Source organism: Solea senegalensis, unplaced genomic scaffold, assembly GCF_019176455.1.
Source record: "Solea senegalensis isolate Sse05_10M unplaced genomic scaffold, IFAPA_SoseM_1 scf7180000017375, whole genome shotgun sequence".
NCBI classification, from domain to species: Eukaryota; Metazoa; Chordata; class Actinopteri; order Pleuronectiformes; family Soleidae; genus Solea; species Solea senegalensis.
In genome coordinates this window covers 18,288-28,317 of record NW_025322368.1, presented here as the reverse complement: position 1 = coordinate 28,317, position 10,030 = coordinate 18,288, and the positions used below count along the sequence as shown (strand labels likewise).

The 10,030-nt window shown below is 39.2% G+C and overlaps 1 pseudogene; it reads right to left on the bottom strand.

The window, feature by feature from the left end:
- Positions 1 to 6,772: 6,772 nt before the first annotated feature.
- On the bottom strand, positions 6,773 to 8,474 carry LOC122764364 (annotated as a pseudogene).
- Positions 8,475 to 10,030: the final 1,556 nt, after the last annotated feature.

Genomic DNA, 10,030 nt, shown 5'->3' with positions numbered 1-10,030 from the left:
TACTCAAATCCTTCAAATCCTTTCTAAAAGCAAAATTCGTATGAATCAAACGGCCCGACAACTACACCAGTACTAAAAAATAATACCGATGCCACCTAAGAAGACGAATCGTGGCCAGATACATCAATCCAGCCTGACCAACTTTGCAACGTCAACCGCTAAAGATAAACTAACTGCTAGCAACATGAATCCTACCGCGGACACTGGCGCCACCACTAGCGTTGACTGCCAGAAGCAGTCGGAGGCGGATATTACTACCAACGAGGAGTCCGGTACCACTTTGACAACTATACTAACGGCTATTAATAACATGAAGTCTGAGTTCTCATCCAAATTTGATGGTATTCTCACTGCCATCGAAAATGTGAAGAAGGACTTGACAGACTGCTCACGAAGAGTCACACAGGCAGAGGCGAGGATTTCGACAACAGAAGATGATACAACTGAGCTACAAGAGAAGGTGAAAAATCTAGAGAGGAAAAATAAAGACCTCGAAGAGAAAGTACTGGACCTGGAGACCCGGTCACGTCGCTCCAATGTAAGGCTTGTTAATTTACCTGAGGGCGCAGAAGGTGTAGACACCTGTGGCTTCCTGGAGAGCTGGATACCGGAGGCGCTGGAGCTGACTCCGCTCCGGGGGACAATCACGGTGGAAAGAGCACACAGGCTTGGACCAAAACGACAACATGGGTCTAATTCTGCATCGAGGACCCTTATAATGAAGTTCTTGAATTATAAGGATAAGGAAGCGGTGATGAGAGCGGCCAGGGCAAAACGGCAGATCCTCTACAAAAACCAGCCGGTGAGATTCTACAATGACATGACAGCGGAGACGCACAAGAAGATGAAGGAGTTTGAGGAGGCGAGGCGACAACTACGATCACTTGGGCTCCGGTACGGCATGATCCCTCCGGCTCGGCTTATTGTGACCTACAACGATCGCTCCCACATCTTCAACAACGCAGACGAAGCCGAACATTTTATTAAGAAAATCCAGTCGGATAAGGAACAGAACTGAGGTACTGAGGAGTAGAGGACCATAAGACATGCAAATTAAGTCGCTGTTGATACATTACTCTGTTATCCTGTATTTGTAGAGACAGAAGTGGAGGGCAAAGTTAAAATTGTTTAATTTGATACACTGTTCTGAGTTCCCTCCCTCACCTGTCTATCGATAAGAAACGATTTATTTAATATATATTACTTAATTCAGGAGACCACATATAGGTATGTTTTTCATTTGTTGGGTTGCTCTAAAACAATTATCTGAATGATAGTAGCAGAGCAGTTAGGTATATTCAGTTTCTCTTTTTTTTTTTTCCTCTTAAATTATTTTGACTATTATTATTATTATGCATCAGCATGGTTATACTGTTCCTCACATTGTGTGGACCAGCTTTTTGCTTTCTGGAGGTCCAATATTTGAAGGGGGTGGGGGGGCACCTGGAGGAATGACTCTCAGGTGTATGTTAATGGCCAGGGGAAAGTATTTCGTTCTTGGTTCCTTTCCCTCTGTATTTGGGCTGAAATTACTTAAAATGTTGGGGAAACTCAAAGTCATTTATCTCAATGTCTGTTGAACTAAAGGTTAAAATTACATCCTGGAATTGCAGAGGGCTACAAAAAACAAAAAAGGTCAAACAAGTTATGAACAGGATTAAAGTATTACAATCTAACATAGTATTTCTTCAAGAAACTCACTTAACACTTGGAGATGAGCTCAAAGTGAGGAGGAGGTGGAAAGGAAACATTTTGTCAGCCCCCTTCACCTCTCAGGCAAGGGGTGTCATGATCTTGGTTCATGATTCTATTCCTTTACAGATTCACAAAGTTATTAGGGACAAGGCAGGACGGTACCTGATTATTCAAGGGAAAATTCTCAGGGAACAATTAATTCTGGTAAATATTTATGCCCCAAATACAGATGAGCCAAAATTTTTCCAAGACTTATTTCTAATTATTGCTTCTTTACCTGGTGCTTGTATTATGGCGGGCGACTTCAATTGTACATTAGACCCTTGGAAAGACAAAAGTTCAGGAATGGATCGATCACATTCGGGAAGCAGGAGTGTCATTCATTATTTCATGAAAGAAATGAATTTGATCGATGTGTGGAGGGAAGACAATCCCAATGATAAAAAATACTCATGCTTTTCTAGTACACATCAGTCATATTCCCGTATAGACTTCTTCCTGATTTCAGCAATACTAAAATGTAAAATTAAGAAGGTTTCCTATGATGCAATACTCCTGTCAGACCATGCCCCAAACTCTTTAATCTACTGTGATCCCAAATTGACTTGTGATCGTCCTAAATGGAGATTTAAAACGAAATGGCTTGCGGATACAGGCTTTGTTACCTTTCTTGACGAACAGATTAAATTCTATTTTGAAACAAATACAACAGAGACCTCAGGAAGTATCAGATGGGAAGCATTTAAGGCATTTATTAGAGGACAAATAATTAATATCACTAGCTCTAAAGCTAAGGAAACGTATAAGAAGACAAAATCACTAGAAACAAAAATAAAGAAATTAGAAGAAGAATACTATCAATCAGGATCTCAAGGTACTCACCAAGAACTACTTCTACTAAGAACGCAATATAATGAAATATCTTCAACAAAAGCTTTATCAGGTCTACTACGACTTAAACAGACATTCTATGACCAAGGTGAAAAACCTGGCAGGGTGCTAGCATGGCGCATCAAGCAAATGCAGAATGAAAGGCTAATAACTTCATTGAAAAATGGTAATAATGAAACTATTGTGGACCCAATTGAAATAAATGAAACCTTCAAGAATTTTTTTGAAAATCTGTATAGCTCAGAAATAGGTTTAAATACTTTAGAACTAAATCATTTTTTGGATCATATTCATATTCCCAGAATATCAGAAGAAATTAAAGAAGAACTAGAAAAAGATATAACTTTAATGGAATTATCTGTTGCCATTGACAATATCAAAGGAGGGAAAACCCCAGGGCCAGATGGGATACCTATTGAAATTTATAAAATGTTTAAACATAGACTTATGCCACCACTATTAGAAATGTTCATGGAATCTTTTCGAAATGGAATTCTCCCAATATCCTTAAGAGGAGCTCTAATCACTTTGTTGCCAAAACCTGGCAAACCAAATAACAATTGTGAAAATTTTAGGCCAATCAGTCTTTTAAATGTGGATTTAAAAATTTTGAGTAAGATAATAGCCAGGAGACTTGAGAAAATTATTCCAAATATTATTGACAAAGATCAAAATGGCTTTGTAAAAAATAGGCAAGGCTTCTATAATGTTAGGAGAATACTAAATATATTGTTTGAAGAAAAGGGGGCAGCAGATACAGCATTACTGTCATTAGACGCGGAAAAAGCGTTTGACAGAGTGGAATGGTCCTATCTATTTGAGATCCTTACACGTTTTGGTTTTGGAGAAAATTTTAATAAGTGGATAAAACTACTTTATACAGAACCATATGCTGAAATCATAACTAATCGTAATATATCCAGATCTTTTAAAATACAAAGAGGATGTAGGCAAGGAGATCCCTTATCTCCCTTGCTGTTTATAATGTCTATAGAACCACTGGCAATAGCTATACGAATGCACCAAAACATAACAGGCATATTAGTTGGGCAACAGGAGCACCGTCTAGCTCTATTTGCGGATGACATAATAATTTTTCTGAAAAAGATGGAAAAATCCATTCCTGAATTATTAGAACTCATCAATATATTTGGAAAAGTCTCAGGATATAAATTAAACAAATCCAAATCATCAATTATGTTTCTAAACCAACTAGAAAGTAAAAACCCTCCTAATGTAGCTACTCAATTTAAAATTGTGGATTGCTTCACATACTTGGGTATCCAAATTGTCCCAAAACTTAAACATATTATAGCATGTAATTATGAACCATTAATGCAAGAAATTTCAAAATCACTGGATAGGTGGACACATATACCAATATCACTAATAGGTAAAATAAATATCCTTAAAATGAATATACTGCCTAAACTGTTGTATCTGTTTCAAAATCTTCCACTTCCTCCTCCAAGTAACCTGTTCACTCAACTAAAAAGATTGTTTATCAGATTTTTGTGGAATAATAAACGTCCCCGAACACGACTATCACTACTGTACTTACCTTTTGACAGAGGGGGACTGAAATGTCCCAACCCACTCTGGTACTATTGGGCAGCACAACTGAGAACATTGCTATTCTACTTCACAGAAAGAGATGCTCCTTTCTGGAAAGAAATGGAGGAACTCCAGCTAAGTCTGCCCCTCCCTACATACCTATATTCAGCAAGCACTAAAATCCTTAAAAAGACTACAAAAAATCCTATTGTGAAAAACATGATTGTAGTGTGGCATCAAGTTAAAAAATATCTTAAAGAAACGTCCTCTCTCTCTGTCTTCAGCCCAATATGGAGGAATGACTCCTTCCCACCAGGAAAAGCAGACGGGGGATTTAAATCTTGGGTCATGAAGGGGCTGGGGAAAATAGGAGATCTGTACAATGTGCAAAAGGTGCTGATGTCATTTGAAGAAATAGTTGATAAATTTCATATACCCCGTAATCATTTTTTCAAATATCTACAGTTAAAAAATTTCATTAGAACACAACAAAATCAAACATTAGATATCCCTGAAATGTCTGTTATAGAGAAACTAATGAATACGAATTGTTTAGGGAGGGGTCTAATTTCCAAAATGTATAAATGTCTGGTGGATGGATGTGCAGAAACATCTATGGGACGGCTGGGGGCATGGAGAGAGGATCTACAGGAAAACATCTCGGTGGTTGAGTGGGAAGAGGCATGTGCTAAAGCACAATCAAGAACTACTAACACCCGCCTAAAATTACTGCAATATAATTGGTTGATGCGATCGTATATAACTCCAGAAAAGCTAAATAAATATAATAGTGCTATTCCTGATATTTGTATCAAATGTGAGAGGGAAAAGGGGACATTTTTCCATTGTATTTGGCAATGTACAGACATACAAAAATTCTGGCAAGAAGTAAAACAATATATTCAAAATATTTTACATATTCAACTACCTTTAATCCCACAGCTGTTTATATTAGGTTTGTACCCAGAGAATTTGAAAATAAAAAAAAATAAACGATTATTTATAGATTTGAGTATATTAATTGCAAAAAGAATAATAGCTCTATCCTGGAAAAATACCAGAAGACCAGGAATCAGCAGGTGGTTTACTGAGCTATCTACCACTCTGCCCTTAGAGAAAATCACCTTCACACTAAAACAACAAGAGCATCATTTCCATCACATCTGGGACCCTTTTATTTCTTATATATCACGAATAGATTTGCCACATATGATGGAAGAACCTGGAGACGTGTGAACAGTGGCCCTCTGTAATATTCAATTATACAGTAATGTTTGTTGTTTTTTGTTGTTGTTTACGCCTATATAATGGACTATAACTATTTAGTTCCCCAACCAAAAATTGGAACAATTGGGATGGGATGGGGTGCGGTTGACATGTTTGTTCAATACATGTGATTGTATTTCTTTATGTTGTGAAAAACAATAAAAAGAATGTTGGCAAAAAAAAAAGGACAGGAGCACCTGATGCTGTGTCACTGGGGGTGGTACTGAAATATTTTAAAAGTGCATCTAAAGAGAGAAGAGAAGTATATGTGACGACTGCATGTTACATTTGAATAAAAAAACAGATGCTTGGTGTGCTATACATGAGACTAATATAGACTAATAATGAAAATGTGATGAGATTCATTCAACTTTATTGTCATTGCAATGCAATTCAGTCTAACCAGAGTGCAAAAACCAGTAAAGTGCAGTGAAATGAATATATATGTATATATAGCCTATGAATGATATGGGACAGCTAAGATATGAAATAGTAACAGTAATACACTTTAACTGCACTTTAACACTGATGTAAACTTTAACAAACATAAACTGTGACACATAAAACCAAAGGCTTACAACCACCTTATTACAAAGGGGACGGACAACTAAAAGCATTTTAACTGACATACAAGCAGGAAAGACACCTGTAAAATAACACCTGAACAGGCCTAACGTTAAGTTTCCAAACGTCCCTGACGAATTTAAGGTGGAGTAACATTAACAAACGTCGACTCAGCTATTTATTGATTATTAAACAATGTCGCTATCGTCTGAAGTACGAGCTAACACTCTGCTCCAACAACGGTAACTACGATGCATTAAACTAGTAATTTCATGAACTTCATCACATTGACATTACTGTACCTCTATCTTTTTCACGTTTTTCTTCCTCTTCTTTCCTTCTTTTCCTTCCTTGGGCGCCGGGTGGCTTCAGTCTTTTGGACATAATTCCGATACAGTGTCATTAATCTTTTTCTTCGTCTCTGGGTCATGGTCCTGTCGGATTCAGGCAGCTGGACTCTTGACCCCGCCCCCCTCACACAGCGCAAAGGCTCATTGCACCCAGAAAAAAGGCTTCTGCATTATTTAATAGCCTTTCTATGACTTTATGTTGCTGTGGGCTTATATAATGTTTCGAAATAATAGTAATAATGGCACTGGTAAAAAAAAAGAAAAAAAAAGTAGTATTTATAATACTTTTTTGTTCAGGATGGCCTGAAGTTCTGCCCGCTGAGTGAAATAATTGTCATTTCAGAGGACTAAGTTAAAAAAATGTTTTAAAACATTTGTTATTGCTGAATATCTCTTGTAAATGATGTGGTTAACAACTTTACAGCCATTAAAGTGTGTACAATACTTATTCATCACCTTAGTTGACTTTCTACAGATGATCTTTGACTTTGGCCATGACTTGATAACATGGTTCCAGCAGGACTGGGTGGAGGTCTAATTGTAATCTCTAAGATTTGATTTAGTCTCCTATACATGGACCACAATGGACCACAATGTGCAGCTATTTCCTTAAAGGGGGCCTTCTGAAACTTCTCCATCACTCGTCTCCTCCACTCCCTGTCCTGCTCCTCCATATCCACACTGCCCACAATGACATTTTTCAAGGCTTTGAATGTGATCTCCTCTGTCACTCTCCTCTCTTCTTTCTCTGGACTATTTCTAGACTGTAACTCCACCTGTGAGACAGTTTCACCAATGGACAGATGATCATCATCTGTGTACTGAGGAATGAAAGGTATAGAAAGTCTCTATGTGTTATAACCACCACCCCCAAGGACTTCAGAGATTTTTGACTGGAGAAATAAAACATCCCCTTCCACATTCTCCAGTGAGGCAGGCAGCTTGGAGTTGTTCGTGAAGACACCCTCGGGTAAAAGGTGAGGGTTATTTACCTGTCTGACCTTAATAACCTCATGTATATGCTTGTTAAAGGGTGGAATAGTGGTGAGCTGGCAAATAAGGTTGAAGTTAGCGGCAGTCAGGGAATGAATAGCACAGCGATTGTTAATAGGCAGATCCTCGTCAGTTGACAGTGCCAGGTCCTGCAACCTGGCACCAGGTCCTGCAGTTGCAATGCAACTGTCAGGCGAACGAGGTCCAGAACCACCTCTGGATTTGCCAGCTCCACACTCAAAATGGCAAACAAAGCAAAAAGGTTCTCGTAATGCTGCCTACCATTGCTCTATTCCTTGCACGCCAAGTAGATGTGTTGGTAAAGCTGCTGGCCGTGACCTTTCATGAATAACTTATCTTGTCTGGAACACTTGACCACTTTGATCTTGAGCACAGATATGTCCAGGATGCTGCTCATGCTGAGGAGCTTGGAGCTGTTGTCATGCCAATCCATGAGACTAATAAGTGTTTTGCCATAGGCAGCTCGTCTCAGAAGCTCCCTAAAGCAGCACTCTGTCAACTCCACCAAGCCACTCTTTTCTTTCTCTGACATCCACAGCAGCGAAGGGGAGTGGTTCTGTGTGCATTCTCCACTCTGCAGGTTGAGAAGTAGAGAGGGGACAATCTTGTCCATGAGCTCAGGGTCCCAGATATTGGCCTGTAGGTCGTCATTCACCGTCATCCTCACCTTGATACCTGCCATGCGAATCTTGAAGCAGATATCGGGGTCCTCGTCGCTAGAGTGTCACATGTCACTGAAACGTGACACAGAAAAATGGTAACAGCGGTGGTAGGAGGGGTTGTCCTCTTGTATGTTGGCAAACTTCACAAACGAATTGGTTCCTAGGATCTGTAGGCTAGGTTTGTCCGACTCTAGCACCTCACGCACCATCTTCAGGAAACTCTCCACAAACAGGTTGATGCTCTGAGAGCGACAGGCCATCAGCAGCTGGTCCAGCGCTTCCATTGCTATGCACACATACCTGTATGAAGCTCTTCTGGAACCAACAAGGCATAGAATGTCAGCTTCTCCATGTTGGCTTTTACTAGCCCATTCTTTTGGTTTGCTGGAAAGATGTTGTCTACCAATCGCTTGTACAGAGGACTGAGTGCTCCACAACAGTCACCAATCAAGAAAGATATGATTCTTTCCAGTGACATGGTTGTGAAATTCGTTCTTTTTTAAGTAAGACTAGAAGAGAGAGCAGTAATGCAACCGTGTGAGTTCCAACTGATGTGGAGCACTAGAGGTTATCTTGTAATGTACGAACTCCTTCCAGGTGACATGGAACACTAGAGAAGTCTTTGAAGAGGAGCTTTGATGCTGGCACATAATAAACATGATGGATGTTACTTTGACATGCAGATGGTCTCTGCCAGTTTGGACTTCCCGGGACAATTAAAACGCTTTTTTCATGTAGTATATTCAAAGGACAACAGGCTGACCTGGGGCGCTCAGGTTTTTCACTATAATCATTATTTAATATTGAGAAGCATTGTCATCTTGCCATTAAGGCAATTTTCTTTAAGGTGTTTTGAATGCAACAAAGAAGGACAAGAAGATGAGACTGAGAACTTAGAACAGTGATTGCAAACTTCAGAACTTTGAACAGTGGAGGGCAGCATTACACCTCTCAGTGTACAGTCTGCTGGAAATGATTAGAGCAATAAGTCTTTGATCTTCTGAAAGCAACATAATAAAGAAGAGCTTTCCTACTAAAATGGGAATTACATGGTTTTTCCACCTGGTTCCTGTTTATTAATGTTGGTGTGTTTTTGGCATGAAATGAACTGTATTATTATGGGGAAGGAACACCATATTTCTGTATCTGTAATATTTGTTAGCTAATTAGTGTTAAATACTTTCCAGATATAATAACTATAATAAACTGTCAGGAGCAACACAAGGTGAAGGGTCTTGCCCTTAACCCACAAACCCACAACCTTTGTGCTGCTGTTTTTGATAAAAGGGCACAGTTGCATGATGGTCATTTTTCCTCAGTAAGTTTACTCTATGATGACTGTATTTGCACTTTAGAGAGGAGAGGTCAAAGGGGAAGTGATCAGAACCATGATCCACGGCAGATGAGCTGTTCAGTGTCACTGTCACTGTGCTGAAATCATTCTGGTCACTTTTTCAACAATCTATAAATGTGCCAGTGTCACTCATGAATATCTTGTTATGGAAGCGTTGTGATTGGAGACAAATACAGCCAGTCTAAATTTATAAAGTCTCTCATTGGTTGATTTTGTGGCACATTTGTAACGCTGTGCCAAGATGAGCGAGTGCTCGGGTAAAGATGAGCGAGCACTCGGGTAAAGATGAGCGTGCACAGAAGGTTGAGATTTGAGATGTGAGAGGACATATGAGTAAAATTGATTAAACTGTTAAAATGAATATTTGCAAACATGCAAATACATGTATTAAGCTTGCAAAATACATTTTTCTGTGCTCAAAGTCTCACATTGTTCCTTCATGAATGTGGCCCAAATATAACACCATACTCTTCCACCGGTGTTACGCTGTGTCTCCTGCTCTCTCTGTGATTGATCTCCTGTTACGATCGATGAACTGAACAAGCACTCGTTTTGTAAATTGGTTAAAGGTGACATAGACCGGAAGCTCCAATTAACGCTGCGTTTGTGTGTGTATCTGCGTCATGACCTCGTTTATGAAACCCTAAAGTTTCAGAACAAACAGTTCAGCCACTGCTGAG